Below are 17,739 nucleotides of genomic sequence, written 5' to 3'. Positions count from 1 at the left end.
TGTATTCACTGCATTTCCTATATATAGGAATATGTCATCTGTTAATAGAGATGATTTTACTTCTTCCTTTTCATTTTGGATGCCTTTTATTTCCTTCTCTTTTCTAATTGTTCTAGCTAGAAGTTCCAGTACAGTGTTGAATAGCAATGGTTCAAGAGGCATCCTTGTGTTGTTTCTTTATATATAATCTTCTCCCCTATTACACCAAAGAGGAGAGGTCATTTACAAAAGTATTTAAATACGTGCAATAAAATTTAAAAATACAAATATATAATTGGTGAAGGGAAAGGGTACATAAGATAGAAGGTATCATGAATGAGGGCAGCATGTAGATATGGACTTACAGTATTCTAATATAGGGCTGCAAATCAGGCTCTGCACTTTTCTGATATCCAAAGGAAAATGGGGAAAATCTCAATTCTGTTTAAGGAAAAAAGCAAAACAGATATTTAGATGGAAATAAAGACTTCCCAGATGTCTCAATCTATAAACCTTTTTCTTCTATGAATTGTTATATAGGGCATTCTAAACAATGTGGTTGGTAATATTCTCTAATATACTTTAATAATTCAGTAGTGAATATGTAATAAATTATTATAGGAATTCTTAATGTAAGATAAAGACACAAACCATTAAAAGCAATGGAGGAATGGAGATAGAAGCAGCAAGGTAAAGTTAGTTTTAAAGAACAGAGCACATCTTTGTGAGGATGCCCTGATGAGAAAGAGAAAGTGCTGGGCAGTCATGGGATTGGACTGTGGCTAGATCAGATTATCTGTTTTTAGCTGAGTGAGAACAGCCGGGTGGTTGTTCAGACTATCAGAGACCAGTGTGTTGTGTGTCCGGTGGGGAAGGGGTGGGTGGAGATGAAGGAGATTCATAAGAGGCAGCAAATCTGGGCCTTTCATTAGTAAAACTTGCTTCACTTTGATCATCAAAACTTGGAGCGTGTAAACCTTGCAAGATGAATCAATTTCTTAAAATATATTACTCAGTAAACTTTGCTGATTTGGAGATGACAAACTCATTATTAAAATGTGTATGTGATTTTGGTGGTTTTATGTTTTGCTTTGTTTTAACAATGACATTTTGCCATTATACCTGAAAATCTAAACATCTAGACTACTATCACTTCCAGTTCACAGTAAAGAAGTATGATTTTTAGGATACTGTATCACTGCATATAAAACAGAACTGTATGAAAAAATGAAAACGTCTGTTAAACATTTTATTCCTCTCTGAAGCATAGTCTGAAATATCAATAGTAAATATTAATTTCAGCAGTATGTAGATTATTAATAGGTATTATTTTTAAAAGTAAGAGAGAGATGATTTTGATGCTCATCTGCTTTTTCCTGCCTGGCTTTTGCTGATGACTTATCACAGTATTTGTGTGGTAGCTTCTAGACAAATCAGGAAAGAGTCATATGTTCTTGTCTCCTTGTCTAAGCTCTTTAACTAAAGATAATTTCTATTTGATCCTCTTTAATTATATGACTAATTAAAATTAATAAAATGTGATATTTTCTCCTCAAATTTACTTAGCTACATTTTCATAGGACTCTAAACTCAAGGGTCAGGGGAAGAACAGTATGTACAATTCTATAAGGCAACTCCATGTGTTCTTCAATTTAAGTACATAGTAAGCTACAGAAAGAGGTAGAAATGACTAAGAAGGGATATGATTTTGCCAGACATTTTTTTGTCAATGAAAGAAAGAAATACTGGTTAATTTGGGCTCTATTTTATAAAATTATGTTCTTAGTTAAACTTTCTAATGATTTTTGTATATTAAAGATCTCTGGTGTTATTAGTGTCTTATTTTACTTGTTTCATAAAAGCAAAACTAATAAATTAGTCCTTTTTAATAAATTTTATGTATATTTCAATATATCACAACCCATTGAACATTTTCAACCCAAAGCTTCTAGCGAGTACAGAGTTCCTGCTCTGCGCCAAAGAATATATCTAGGGACAATAAACTGTTGTCCTGTAAGCATGTTTCTTTCTTGTCCATTCAGTTTTATATATATTGCACTAGAATCTTGCATATAGTCTCCTCCCCCACCGTTCCATGCTATAGAAATATACAAGGTTCCTATGGAAATCATGGGATATTTTTACTGCTGCTCCCAACACAGGAAACTTGATTCTTAAAATTCAAGAAAAGGGTATATTGTCATAGCTTTAAGGTCATTTTTTTAAAATATTTATTTATTTATTTTTGTGGCTGCGTTGGGTCTTAGTTGGGGCATGCTGGATCTGCACGGGCTCTTCATTGCAGCTCATGGACTTCTCTCTAGTTGTGGTGGGTGGGTTTTCACTCTCTAGTTGTGGCGCGTGGGCTCCAGGGCACATGGGCTCTGTAGTTTGCAGCACAGCGGGCTCTCTCGTTGAGGCGTGCAAGCTCAGTTGTTGTGGCATGCGGGCTTAGTTTCCCCATGTCATGTGGGATCTTAGTTCCCCGACCAGGGATCAAACCTGCATCCCCTGCATTGGCAGGCAGATTCTTTACCACTGGACCACCAGGGAAGTCAAAGTCATTTTTGAATTGTAATTATCAGTGTCAGCCATATAGACAGACCTGGATAGAATACACATGCCTAAGGCACACTGTAGACCTACTTAATCAGAAACTCCTGGGGCAGTTATAGCATGTGCATATTGGAAGAAGTTCTTCACATGTTTTAGAATGATTAAGAAAACCCTAGAGCTGGTAATATTCTCAGGAGAGGAAATAGGATTAGAAGGTGCAATAAAGCATGGAGATGGGGATAGCTGATAAAACAGAAAGAGGGTATAAACCATATAATATATAAAAAGAAAAGAAAAGAAGAAACACATGAAAATGAAAGTAGTATGACATAAAATGACTGAATTACCAGACAAGAAGTAGAACTGATGAGGAAAACATCAAACAGGATTTAAATGTAAAGTTGGGCAAAGCACTTATCTTAACTTAGAATAAAACTTGCAGAGGTCAGGGCTCCTGTCTGTACTCAACTTCTAAACCACCATAGTCTTCCACATATTTGATACTCAGTACATATTTCCAGGGTGGACAAATGCTCTTTAACTAGTAAAGTACAAGTAAATTCATGCAGAAGTGGAGAAAGCACTGATTGTACTTGCATCACTGTTCCAGGTGTACACAGAGCCCATCTGTTGTACCAGATGCCTGGTGGTTGATTGGACAACAAGCGTGTGGGAGACAAAAAGTATCCTTTTCCAAGAAGGCCACCAGGAAAGAATCCAATGCAACTGTGCCAGGACTACTCCTAACTTCTATCAATAGCCTCACAATCATATTGAGTTCACTAATTTAACCAGAAAGCTTCTGCAAATGTATGGGGAGATAATTGGGCTGCATTTTACAGTTTAAAATAAACAACCCTTGAACATTTTTGATAAAAGTTAATTTACATGTGCTTTAGGCAAACACTCTGTGTTTGCTATGCCTTCCTTTAAACATACTAAGACATTAGTGGCTTCTAGGAATACTTCAGTATGCAGTATTTCTAAATTAACCCTTAATTTTCAAGTATTTGATGTGGGTAGTGTATACATTCTCCTAAGTTTAAACATCTTTCATTTAGCTATAATTATAAAAACCTATGGCTTGTAGAATAAAAATCTAATGATTTAGTTTTCTATTTCAGATTGTCATTTCTCACCTGTAAGTTATAGGATTCTGAAAAAAATGCAGACAATTGCATTAAATTTAGTGTTATAGTCTCTAGATTATTAAACCAATGTCATTATTGCAAAACAAATATCTGTACTGTAATCCTAAGAAGTCTTATTTATATGTGTGTTTTTCTCCCTTTTACTTACTTTTTGTAAGAACTGATGCCTTACAATAAAGTAATACATTCCTTATGATGTTACTTTAGTTAGCTTTCTGACTTTTGTGCTTCTTTTGTATGTTTTGTTTTGTTTTGTTTTGTTTTGGAGAAAGGGAATTACCTCTTAATGTCTTCAAGTCACACCATGGTTTCTTCCTCATGCAGTTGTGAATGTTGGCATTATTGATCAAAGTGGGAAAAATAGTGGCGTCAACATCTAAAGGCATGGTTAATACGGTCTGTCAGGTATCAGTAACCCTAGAATCTTTCTGTGCAGTAAGGAGGTTTCGGATTTCTTCTTGTTTTACTTCAGTGAAAACCTAGTATCCCATCTATTCTTTAGTAGTAAGCCAGAGGAAGGATAAATTTGGTTTTTGAGAGGTATTTGATTTTTATAGGTATTTTATAAGTATTTCACAGGTTAACTTATGCAGTATTGAAGTCTAAGAAATGTAAGTAGTGGTCTGAAACAAAATGAGACATATCAATCACAGTCTTTGCTTTTCAGTAGAGTAGTGGCTTAGAAGGGGCGATTACAGAAATATGCTATTTGGAGAGTTTATACCAGAGAATATTGACCTGCTGTTTCTCACAATAAGGAGGAAAAGTATTTAAATTTCATTTAAATGAAACAATATCAGAATAATTTTCTAAGAACTGTTATTAAATTGTTTGTCTAGAGATACTTAAAAAGAAAAATGACATTATTCTACCCAGAATGGTTTAGAGCTAATTAACCAAAGATATTTGGAAGATGTAACTGAACTTGTGACATTTTTAATATTAATTTTATAGAAAGGTAAATGTTTTCTTTTTATGAAATTTATATATAACATTATATAACATAATTTAAAAAATAAACCTAGAAAATAGTAGCAATAGCATCAAGTATACATTTTTTTTCTTGAATCCATTTTGCTTTATTTTTATTTTGGGGGAAGCATCAAAATTGGTAGTTATATGGGCATTGAAGCATACAGATCTGAGTTCAAATGTTGTCTCCTTCTAGTAATATGTGACCTTGGTTAGGACACTTCATACAGTCAAGGCTCAGTCTCTTCAGCAGTGAATAATCCAAATTGTTTTGATAATAAAAATATATATATTTAAAGTAGATTGACTCATCTGGAGCTAAATAATTATTATCCTGAATGAAAATCTGCCTATGTCCATTTTTCCTCCAACTTTACTGAGACAAAATTGACATATGACAGTCTGTAAGTTTAAGGTACACAATGTGATGGTTTGATACACATATATTATGAAATGATATCCACAATAAGGTTAGTTAATACTCCTCACCGTGCATAATTTTACCATTTTGTTGTTTTGTCTGATGAGAACATTAAAGTTCTACTCTCATAGTAACTTTCAAGTATACAATACAGTATTATTAACTATAATCCCCATGCTGTACATTAGATCCTGGAACTTATTCATCTTATAACTGGACGTTTGTACCCTTTGACCAGTATCTCCCCATTTCCTGCACTCTTCAGCCATTGGCAACCACCATTCTACTCCTTGCTTATTTTTAGATTCTGCATATAAGTGAGATGATACAGTATTTGTATTTCTCTGTCTGACTTATTTCACTGAGCATAATGCTATTGAGGTCCATCCATGTTGTTGCAAATGGTAGGATTTCATTCTTTTTTATGGCTAAATAATATATATATATTTATATATCATTAATATATTTTATATTATATATATATCCATGTATTAAATATATATCACATTTTATAGATATAAATTATATAGGGTATATATGCCAAATGGTAAGACTCTTGGGGACTATCTTTGAATTCTGTCTACAATAGAGACTTTTAAATTCATTTGTTTTTAAATGTAGCATTCTAGTTCAGAAAGGAATCTATTCATTACTTCAAAAACTCATTTCTTTGTAGAAATAGATGAGTATAGACTTGTGGCATTTATTAATATTAATGCTTATCCGCAAACTGATAGACACTATTTATATCACCCAACTATAAAATCAGTACTAGAGATCAAAATACATGTAAATCAGAATTATACCTTTAGATACTGAAGCTGGATGAATCATTTTTTATCTATGGATATTTTTGATGGATGGAGATTGTAAATATCAAATTATATCACATACTTTGATATGGAAATATCACTGTACTATTTCTAAATAATATATTAAATGGTCTTGAGTATATCCTATGTTGAAAGGTAATATCTATTCTTTGTACTATAACATCTAAATGGCACAAACACCTGTTTGGCGGGAACGTAAGTGAAAATCCAACATTAAGACAGAAAAAGATAAGGGTTTTAAACTAATACAGAATTATTAAATTCTACTATTTTGCATGTTAAAAGAGAATTAAATTCATAGTCACTTATTAGTATATGGTATCTAAATGCAACAGAGGACAAACTTCTGCTTAATAATTTATTTCCCTTCCTGATTTTCCAAAGTTTAGAATTAGATGCAACTTAATAATTTACTTTGAAAATGTCATAGGAACCCAAGAAATGACTTTTGGAACTCATCCTAAAACTGGGTCTCTGATAGTATCACTGTCATGTGGGAGACAAGGTAATTTACCTTTAGAAATTAAACAAAATTTAAACAGACTCTCCCAAGCATCTTCTGTTTATTTGTTCATATAACATTTTTAGCACTTACCCTATTCCAGGCACTGGGCCAAACACATTAAATGAATTAACTCATCTAATCCTCACCATAAGCCTATGATATTATAGATATTTTGCCAGGTCATGATATGAAATGTTACCTGTACGTGATTTTCCTTCTTACTATTAAAATAAGTGGCATTTCAAAAGCAGTTACTGGAAAAAAATGTCTAATATGCTAAGAGTCTTTCCTTATTAAAAGCTCTGATTAGATTTTAAGGAAATTAAGTAACCTGCTGGTGGTCACATGCTGACTGAAACTGAGTGAACAATTGGAATTTTCTTCATATCCTTCTCACTCATTTTCTCATCCTCCCTCACTCCTTCAGTATAAGACCAACTTCCCCAAAATGAAAGGTGGAAATAGAGAATGGAAAGCCCAAACCTAAGAACATGCAATTTTTCCTCTACTACATGAACTGCTTTTGTATGCCTTTGCCCTGTGTCTACTTTGTATGTTTCTAATCCCATTTGGGCTCCTTCCTCACAAACAGACAAAATATTTTTCTGCTTGACAGTGATCTTACTCATGTATCCCCTTAAAATATCTTTGAAAATTTATATTCTGTTTTATGTTTTAGTTGACTTCTATAATGTTCTATTATTAATTTAAAGTTTAAAAGGTTCAAATTCAGGCATATTATAATTTATGATAAATACAAAACTGCCACATTTCTTTTTAAAATTGGATAATGGTATCAGTAGGCCCTGAGACAATTATGTGGTGTTAAGTATTTTATTTTAGAGACTTCAGGGAAGCATGGTGAGAAATTGGGAGAGTGAGGCAAGGGAGGGAAGGAAACAGTCTAGGGTGTTCATGTGATGGGTTGTTGCTGTGGGTAACAGTGGTAACTGTTTCAGATTCTACTGAAATCATCTGGAGAGACTGACTAGTACATATTACCATAATTATTAAAAGGCAAGACGTATGGCTTATGTATCCACCTCCCTCCCTCACTGGTAGAGGGTTTCTCCTGGAGACAATAATTCCAGGGGGCTCCCCTGCCTTCCCTAGTTTGAGTCAAGTCAGCTGCCAGAGCCAGAGGAAGCTCTCAGGCAGGGAGATGCAAGTCTCAAGTCAAGAAGCTGTCACTGTGCACGAGGCTCGTCCATCACATTTCAGAAGATCCTGGGGTGGGCCAAGGGCCTAGGGCCAGACACTGACAGTGTCTGATTTAGCCTCTAATTCCCACAAAATTTGATTCAATCAGTTATTTTCTCTGATTATAAAAATATACTTTTTAAAGTAAACTTTTAGAACTTAAATATAACCATAATTGATATCAGAATAGAAAGAGCAAACTTTTAAAAATTTTTATTAAACATAAAAAAAAATAAAATTTTATTCCAAATGTGTCTCTTAATTGAATAAACGTAGCTTTTTTTTCAATAAATCATAAATCATGGCTGAATATGATATTCTTGCTAGAAATAAACAGGATTTAGCATTATTCTTATTTTCCATTTTCATAGACATAAACCATAGTAAGCCTTTTACATATAAGTAAGTAATCTGCATAGAGGGAAATCTGTTGTTGCAATGCTATTCAATTATTTAAATTTCTTTTTAGTTATGGAACAAAATTCACAAACTGATATTACTAAAAGTTCTTTTAGTAAGCTATCAACTGATTGCTTTATTGTGTTATCTTTCATTTTTATTGAAATCAAATTATTGAAAATTACTCAACTTACAAAATATTTATTACATCATCCCTAGAGCCATTCACTGTCTTAATTTCTCAGAATTATACCAAAAATTTTTTTGTAAGACTTATCAATAAAATGATAATCCTGCTTGTTATTCCCTACTGAGGCATCTCTTTTAACTCAATATAGCCTTTAAACGCTTTATTGACTAATGCATGAGAAATACTGAAAAAATCAAAATATTTCACTTATTGTATTTAGAAAATTCAAGAGACCCAGGGAAATATTCAAATTATTTCTATTTAACTTAAATCAACATCACCAAACTGTATTTCTTTCCCTTTCAAATGTGTTTTCTAATGACATATTCTAGAAACGAGTACTGCAACTAGTTGAAAAGAATTGCTTACTTTCCAAATGTGCAAATTCATGTGTGGGAGGGTGTATGTGGGAGGGTCTATATTAAGTATGTTTTATTGATGCTCCCTTTGCTTTGTCTCAGAGGCTTCTCTCTCAAGAGATTTGTTTTTATATCCCCAAATGGAAGATGTAAACTTATTAAAAGAAAATTGTCTTTGCTTGCATATTCCTATGCTGCCAAATTTCTGAATTCAGAATAAGACCCTGTTTTTATCTTCAGGCTTTGTCCTTAACAGACGTATGTAAAACTACAGGAAAATAGAGATATTTTAGTTATTCATTAAAAGAAGTATCTTTTACTTAATTCCCTGTAGATTTTTGTACCCTAGGTCAATAGATCTGGTACTATTTGGGGTAGCTAAGTATAATAAAACATTTGACTCTATTTTTGATGTTTGACTGCTGACAGGTTTCAAGCCGCACTACTCAGCCTCCCCTCCTCTCCGCATGTGGCCAAGCTGATGTCAAAGTCTGGGTGCGCCCCCTTTTGGTGCAGGTGGGAAGTTCAGTCCACACCCGTCCTGGCTCCCATTCTCATGAACCTCTAATCACAATGAAAGCCAAGCTAGTCTCCTTTTCCGTCTTTCTAGTCATTTTTGGACCTGCTTGGGAACCTGCCCCTCTGTCTGCAGAAAGCCTCATCATGTGAATAATTAACCTTTTCATATCCTTTTTGTAAACATGCACTTTACCAGTTTTGACATCTTTTGAGCTCCTCATGCCCAAAACGTATTTTGTTATCAGCATTAGTAACCTTTTACAGAAGATGTAACAGTGAGACAACTGTATGGGATACATGTAGATTAATTTGACATGTAAGGAGAAATAGTATTTTGGGATCAAGATACTTAAATATATCCTTGATTCTTGAGAGGGATAATTCACAACTTTGTACCTACAGACATTAAGAGTTCTGACTCAAAGGCAGTTAAGTCATAGTGTTTGCTCTTTGAAAACCATAAAAGAGTTTCATCAGTGTGATATTCTCTGTTTGAATAGAATATGATATCTCAAACTATATCTTGGATTTCTACCAATCAAAAAGCAGTGATTCAAATGGCTTATTTTAAGCAGAGTTCAAAACAACCTGGACTTGTCCCTGAGGGTTTCATTATTTGACTCAACAAACTACTGTGGATTACCTATTTATAAGAAATGTGCACAAAAAATAGAAAATGATCTGAAAAAGCTCAATAATGATTAGTTTCGCTTCTTTTTTAGTATCCTTAATCAAAATGAACAGAAACAGAAGAATGAGATGGGACTCATTTTGCAGTTAAATTACAGAAAGGAAGTTATATAGACAATATTGCTCTTAATACTAGAAATTTATATCTGATAGAGAAAAAATACAGCATCAATAAACAGAAAATCTGAAGTCCTCACCCTCACAGGATCTTTGGAGATTTCACTAAAGTTCCTTCCCCTCTATAGATTCCAGTTGTTGAATTATAAAATCATGTTCCTTTCCTACCTAAAATGTAAGGTTCTGTGATATGTTTTTTAGATATGAAAAATTGTTGAACTTATCTAACCTAAATAATTAGTTAGGGTATTGTGTGTGTATATGTATGTGTGTGTGTGTGTGTGTGTGTGCGCGTGTGCAAATTACAAACTTTCAAGCTACTAAACTAACATTAGCATGCTGAACTCTCTCTAAAGACCCAAGGATTCATAGAATTTTGAATACTCCCTAGGCTACTTTCTGTTAGAACTATTTTTTTAATGATAATAATGTCCATATTGGCTTTTGTGAGTATATGTTTTGGAATCAATTTGCAAATTGACATCTTGGCCCAGTTTACTCTCAAAGATATAGGAGCCATCTGTCATCTTTATTCTGTAAAGATTAAGTCAAATACCCTCTAACTGATTCCTTTGTATCCTGGCTGTAAAGAAGTCCTGTTCATGTGAATTCTGACTCATTGGTTGGCTATTTCATTGCTCAGACAGCCATAGCTTCATTAAATGAACAGAGAGACCCACACATTTGCACTGACTAGGGAAATTCACTGGACTTATCCAAAGAGTCCTCAAGAATGATTTCTGATCATCATTGTTTCATGCTTTATCTGGCAGGGTTCAGTGGTTGTTTCAAAATCTTTCATTTTAAGACCTACAGACTATCTTAAAATTCATCTGAAAATGGGATTGAACAAAATCCCAAATCCTATAACTTTTGTTGTGATCATATTTTTATTTTGTGCCTCTCTTTCAATGAATATTTCCTGCTTTAGGCATATTTCAGCTTATAAGGCAGGAATGTTTCCGCTATAATTAATACCAAATGCATTTCCTTTCTTTCTGAAAAAAGCACCTACCATCCCTAAATGAATGGGTCAGAACTAGATGTGCTCTGGTTATTGAGGATTAGCTAAATACATGATACCAAATACATGCTACAGCCTTCCCTTTTAGTATATCTATTTATTATACAGGATATTAGATGGGACAAGTTAGTCTCATCTTAGAAGACTGTACAGAATAAAAAAGTCACTAATATGAGGACTATTACAAAATCCTGTTTGCTCTGCAGTATTTTTTAGCTCTGCAGTGTTTTTTACATATCTTCTACTTTGGCTCTGAATTTTCATCAGGGTCATTCCTTTAGAACAAAAATACAGAATTGTAAAATAACAACAAAAGTAATTGTTCTATTTATGGCAGTGTGTGATATATTAAACAAGCTCTAATTATTTTACATGAATTCTGATTTTTTAATTCTCAAAAAAAAAATGCTACAGATTAGGTTGAATTTACTATAGGCTCAATTTTGCAAGTGAAGAAAAATAAGCTCAAGCTAGATCCTTCCATAGCCACAAGATGGTGGCTGAAGTTCTGTTCACTGCATCCAAATATCATTACATGCTTTGCTGCCTCCCCCCTAACCATTAATATTGCCTAGCATTGTTTGCATGTGTATCTGGATTTAATTTGCATGACATCATTAGACTATAAATAGATTGATAGAAAGACCAATAGATGGGCAGAAAGATAAAAGAAGAAACTGCCTTCAGAATTCTTCTTTCTCAAACTCACTTGCTGATCTGGTCATCTTTGCAATTTCTATTTACTAATGAAAGCTCCAAAATAATTGCAGAAAAGTGAACCTGCAATTACCAAATGGGTAATTATGAAGCAGTTCTAGAAGACTCCTTCATATTTCTTTCCAACTAATTAAATTGTAGAAACTTTGATTCTTTCTCTTAGAATTAATGTGGCATTACATATAACTACAAGTTTGTTACTTAAAGATAAGTTAATATACATTTTAAAGACATTTTAAAAGTTCAGTAGATGTTTCATAATTGCACGTGTACGTATTTCTCTCTAGGTTTCTTAACTTTATGCTTATCAGTCCTATTTTTATTTAGAATTTGCCTGTAATAAAACAACTGGTCTCATACATAGGTTAAAGCCAAAATGTTTATTTTCATGTTAGACCAAGAAGACACAAATTTACCCATGTTTTTGTAGTAACAAAAGTCATAAGTATGCGGTTTTTTCCAAAGTTTTCTTTGAGAATACTCAAGTTCTCATTGACATGAAAGGGAGTGACTGATGTAGAGCAATGGTTAGGACAGTTCAGGAGTCAGACTGCTTGAGCTTCATTCCTGCTCCATCACATCTCAGCTGTGTGATCTTAGACACATTATCCTCAGTATTTCCATTTCCCCCTGTAAACTGGGGAAATAATATTACCCACCTCATAATGTCCTCATGAAGATTATAAGAGATAATAAATGTTAAGTCCTTAAAACAAAGCCTGGCACATGATAAACATCTAAGAAATCTTAACTATGTATTATTACCTTAATTTTCTGAATGATTTAGAATTTTAAGCTTAAATGAAATGATTGGTCAAATCAGCCTCTATCTGAAGTTATGGTCACTTTCTGCAAAACATAAATTCCAAGGAAAACTCTTACATAAGACATTTTATTTGGAAAATGTTTAACTGAGTTGCGGATGCCTTTGGAGAATGTATTTCAAAGGAATGACCCTACTGGCCCTTAATGACTTCTTTTTCTCTGAAAAGAAAAAAATGTAATTCAATTATACCAGAATTCCAACTAAAATTAATAAGATTTTAAAACTTGCTTTTCCAAAAAAAAAAAAAAAAAAAAAAAAAAAAAAAAATGAAATGATTATTTCAGGGTATTTTTTAGCCTTTGAGATAAAAACCTGTGATTTCATAAAGCAAGCATTGTAACAAGACATATTTTCCCTTACACCTGAATAAAAGCATTTTTTAAGCCTGTCAATTTTTCTGTTTTGTAAATATGTGTTTTCTATTATTTATATATGTATACATATATATAATATTATATACATATGTAATTGTTGTACATTTCTTGGGCAGTAAAATCTTTCTCAGCTTAACTGAATTATAGCTTACTAAAATTCTTCATTCATTGAGTTTTCTCTTTGCTCTTAAATAATAAAGCACCTTACCAAATAGCTCTGATTAGAAGCAAAAGGGAAAGAAGAAAATGAATAAATGAAAGGAGAAACCCTACAGCTCGATCTAGCCTGGAGACTCTCTGGGAGAGAGTCATTGCCTGGATTGATGCTGGACGCTGTTTGCAAACGGCACAGGGACCTTCTGTGTGCCCTGCAGCATGGTCAGGTGGTGGACAGTGGAGGTTGCTCTTTGCTGTTTGCACCTCATTTTCACTCGTGACTGCTGAGCTGGCTTACTCTGGAATTTACTTCAGACCCATGAGGTTCACAGGACTGCTATTATTGCATTAGTTTGGACACAGAGAGACTCGGGTTTTTTTCTTTCCTTATTCATACAGTAAAACCCTTGAGCCTCAACGCAGCAGCCAGGACCTTTGTCATCAGTAACTATTTATAAACAATTACAGTCACTCTTCTCAGGGATGTTGTGCACTGAGTAGAAAGGGGCAAAGGAATATGAGTATTAAATAGAGGATTATCTCCTTTTTCTGTTCTCATATACATGTGCTTTCTTCTAGTTTACCCTTCATATACTTCCTCTCAGACTTATATCTTACATATCTCTAGTACACTTACCATAACTAAGAAATAACATTACCATTAACTAACTATGCACTTTATTGAATTTGACCATGTTTCTACTGTTGTCCTTTTTCCATTCCAGGTCGCAATGGCTAATTTTTTATATCACTTTTCAATACTTGTGATAGCAATTGTGAAGACCATTATCACTAGCATAATGCTGCTAAAACAGAGGTTCAGAGAGATTAAACAATTTGCCTACACATCCAGAAGACATTGGTCTTGTGGCCCTAGGTCCGGGGCTCTGTCCTTTAGACCATACTCATACTGTCTTCCAGCATAAAAAATACATTCACAGCAAAGAGAGTCATTACTTTTTTTACTGGGAACAAAAGAAATGAGCAGTCTTTTTATTAAAATTTCTTTGTGCACATAAGTGTGTAGTTTATAATTGCTTTGAAAAGCATACATTTATGTTCATTTGGAAATAAGATAGTTATTTATTTTAGAAGATAAAGGATGGCTAATGGCATTGAATAATATTGTACCAATATATGTATCTGTTCCCAAAACAGCTTATTTTCAAATTTTCATTCATGAGCTTTTATTCTGAAAGGCTCTGTATTTTTAAGTGAAGCTTGATATTAAAATATCAAAAGTTCCACAAAGAACATTTCAAATTAATTTCTTAAAATGCTGTTTTATACTATTTTAATGTAAATAATTACAGTAAAATGTATTTTAAGGTTAATGGTTCAAACTAAAATTTATATAAGGAAAAAGAACCATTTTCTTTCTTTTGCTTATCCCAGTTGACCCCAAATGAAATCAATGTTAAGAGTTTTTTAAGAATGCTTCTAGAAAAAAGCAAACATTTTGAATATTCTTTTCTCCTTTGTACTTTTTCCTCATTATAAAAATTTCAATAATTTGTTCATAGAATTATGCCTTATACATTCTATTGACAGCTGAGTATTCTACTTATGGGCATACTGCGATTTAGTTTAGAGTTTTTAAATTGATAGCCCATTTTTTGTTATTTTCACTTTTGTCAAAGCCATAAATGCTATGATGACAAACTACTTAAGAGATCTCTTAAGAAAAATCTGTAGAGTGAATTCCTAGGAGGAGAACAGTTGGCAGAACGATAAGTGCATTTAGTTTTAATAGCTATTGACAAATTGGCCTTCAAAACAGTTCCAGAAAATGTTGACCAAAGGCACATCTGAAAGTACCTTTACCACAGGCTTCCTGACCATGAGTACTAACAAACCTCGAAAAATTATCTTCTCCAATTAGTTTGCTGAAAAAGGGACCAGGATTTTATTTATATTGATTTAATTATGAGGCGGAACATCTTTTCAGATACTTACTGGCCATTGGCATTTCTTGTCATAAAAACATTATTTTGTGATTAATTTTTTCCTACTGACTTGTTGCTACTGTCTCTTATTGATTATATTATTAAACTAAAGATAGTAGCTCATTCTCTCATAGGTGCTTCATGCCCCTCCCCAACTTTTTACTTCCATTTTACTTTATGTATGGCATGTTCTTCATTCAGAAGAATCTGGTTTTGCTTTGGTTGTTATTTTAGGCTGTCAAAATTATAAGTTGTTTCCTTTCCAGTTTCTGGACTTGTGATCAGGCTTAGAAAAGTTTTACTCACTCCAGGATTTAAAAAATGTAAACTTGACAGGTGTTGCTTTCATGTGACTGAGTGTCTGGGTATTTGGCAGCTTTATCGAAGTAGTGTTCATATGCTATGAAATTCACTCATTTGAGTAAGTGTACAGTTCAATACCACTATCCAATATGGGGACATTATTATCACCAGTGAAAGATGTCTTGTGTTCATTGGCAATCAGTCCCCATTCCCATCCTTAATGTCTGAATAGATTTATCTTTTCTGGATATTTCTTACTGATAGAATCACACAACAAGGAATACTAACAAACCTAAAAAAATTATATTTACCAGTTAGGTAAATTGGTCTTCTGAGTCAGGTTTCATCTACCTAGTATAATGTTTTGGGGATTCATCTATATGCTAGCATGTTTTAAGTCTTGCAATCCATGAATATATATGTCTTTATGTTAATTTACATTTTTAAAAATTTTTCTCAGCAATATTTTGTAGTTCTTCTCAGTGTACAAGTTTTGCACTTCTTTTGTTAAATTTAATCCTAAGTATATTTTATTTTTTTTGATACTGTGAATGGAAATATTTTATTTTGTTTTCAGATTTGCATTGCTATTATATAGAAATGTAGTTTTTAAAATGTGTTGTGACCCTTCTGTTAACCATTTAAATGCTCTAGTAGATAAAGATGGTTTTATATTGGAAAGTACACTGAACTAGCAGTCACAATAATATATATGTCATTTGCTTTAAAATGTATGGATTTACGTTTAGATACTTCTAACAAGTTTTCAATGTCTATGAATGTTTGGCAGGTTATGCAAAACTTTGTAGGGTAGAGAACATTCATGCTGGGTTTGGTAGGATATCTAGTGTCCTTGGTTCTGGCATACCAAATTCTAGTAGCCTCCTCTCACTAATCATTGTGGAAACTGCAGAAGACCCTATAATTAAAAAAATATATATTCCATAGAATATATTACCATGCTTTGCTGTGAATCACTCTTTAGAGCTTACCATATAATGTCTAAGCCTATGTGTTCCCAGAGAGGGAGTATGTCTTATTCTTTCCAGTGCCTAGCACAGTACATGGCATGCAAGCATTCAGTATGTCTACTAAATTACTGTATTATGAGTGAAACCTTGGAGATTTCCAACAATAAATTTACCATATAGTTGAGATGGGTTAAAGGGCTCATGGACTTCATTTTACAGGTTGAAGAAGTGAAGACTAAGGGGTTTAAATGACAGAACTACTTTTTTTTAATTGAAAGAGAATCTCAGTTTGACTTAAAATATCTTTGAATTGGTAGAGATCATGGACATCATTTAGTTTAATTAGCTAATTAGAAAACACCACTTCTATAGCATCACTCACATGGTAATCTATGTAGCTTGAAACCTCCATTGATGGTTAATATACTTAATAGACATGATTACTTGAGAATGTAGGCCTTTGTTTTGTTGGGAAGCTATAAATATTTAAATAGTGAATTTAAATATGCCTACTTTTATCTAATCATATTTAGTCATACGTTTGCCCTCTAGAAGAGTATAATTTGCTTCCAATATTGAAATAATAGCTTGTTACATATGCAAATACAGCTATAATGTTTCCCTTTGGCATTCTCTTCTTCAGGCATGAAAAAACATATATTTTAACTTTCTTAGTTTAGTTTTAATTTTAATCCCTAATCAGTCAGGTCACCTTCTTCTGAACTTTAATACCTCAATAGCTTTCTTAAAATGTGGTGCTCAGAATTAAATATGATATTTTAAATGTGTTTCTAGTGGAACTCATGTAGTCCATTTTCAAAGCAATAATCACATTTTTGCAGATGTTTAGTTATCTGATTATATTTCCTTGCAAGTCTAGGAACTCCTTGGTGAAAAATGCTTTATCTTATTACCTCTACATGATGAATTGATTTAAAATCATTGAAATGTGTTAACATCTTTATATAGTACCAGATCATGATTATATATTTAGCTATGATATTAGATTATTGAAGATAATCTGCCTCTTTAATAAGGCAGTATAAAATTATCCCCACCATATCCTTATCATATTGATTGTATATACCTTTATGATATAACTGGGTACAGAATAATCTGATTCTGCATGTAAATAATATTGTTCTGTTAAGCATTCCAAAAGTAAGAGGCATGAGTAGAGAAGGTAAGTTTTCCTAGAACACTCAATACTTGCAAACCTAAGATAGTTTTTTGATCATCGTTTTCTCTTTTCTGAACATTCCTTTAAAAACTATGCATTGAAGTTCTCCATAACATTTGGTTTTTCAGGGGAAAAAAATATTATAGCATCAGTACATTGAACAGATACCAACTTTTTAGATATGTCAAATTTTGTCCATGTTTTATTCATTGCAATTCATTGCTTTCATTCATTGTCAGTTCTAAGACCTCCTCCTTTGAGCCTAGATACTTGTGGCAAACTTCTTGTGAGTATCTGCTATACTTGTACCTGCTGGTCTTTGGAACAATAAGAAACTTTCCTGTTTGTGTC

Source organism: Balaenoptera musculus, chromosome 9 (assembly GCF_009873245.2).
Source record: "Balaenoptera musculus isolate JJ_BM4_2016_0621 chromosome 9, mBalMus1.pri.v3, whole genome shotgun sequence".
In the NCBI taxonomy this organism is placed as follows: domain Eukaryota; kingdom Metazoa; phylum Chordata; class Mammalia; order Artiodactyla; family Balaenopteridae; genus Balaenoptera; species Balaenoptera musculus.
This window is presented reverse-complemented; position numbering follows the sequence as displayed.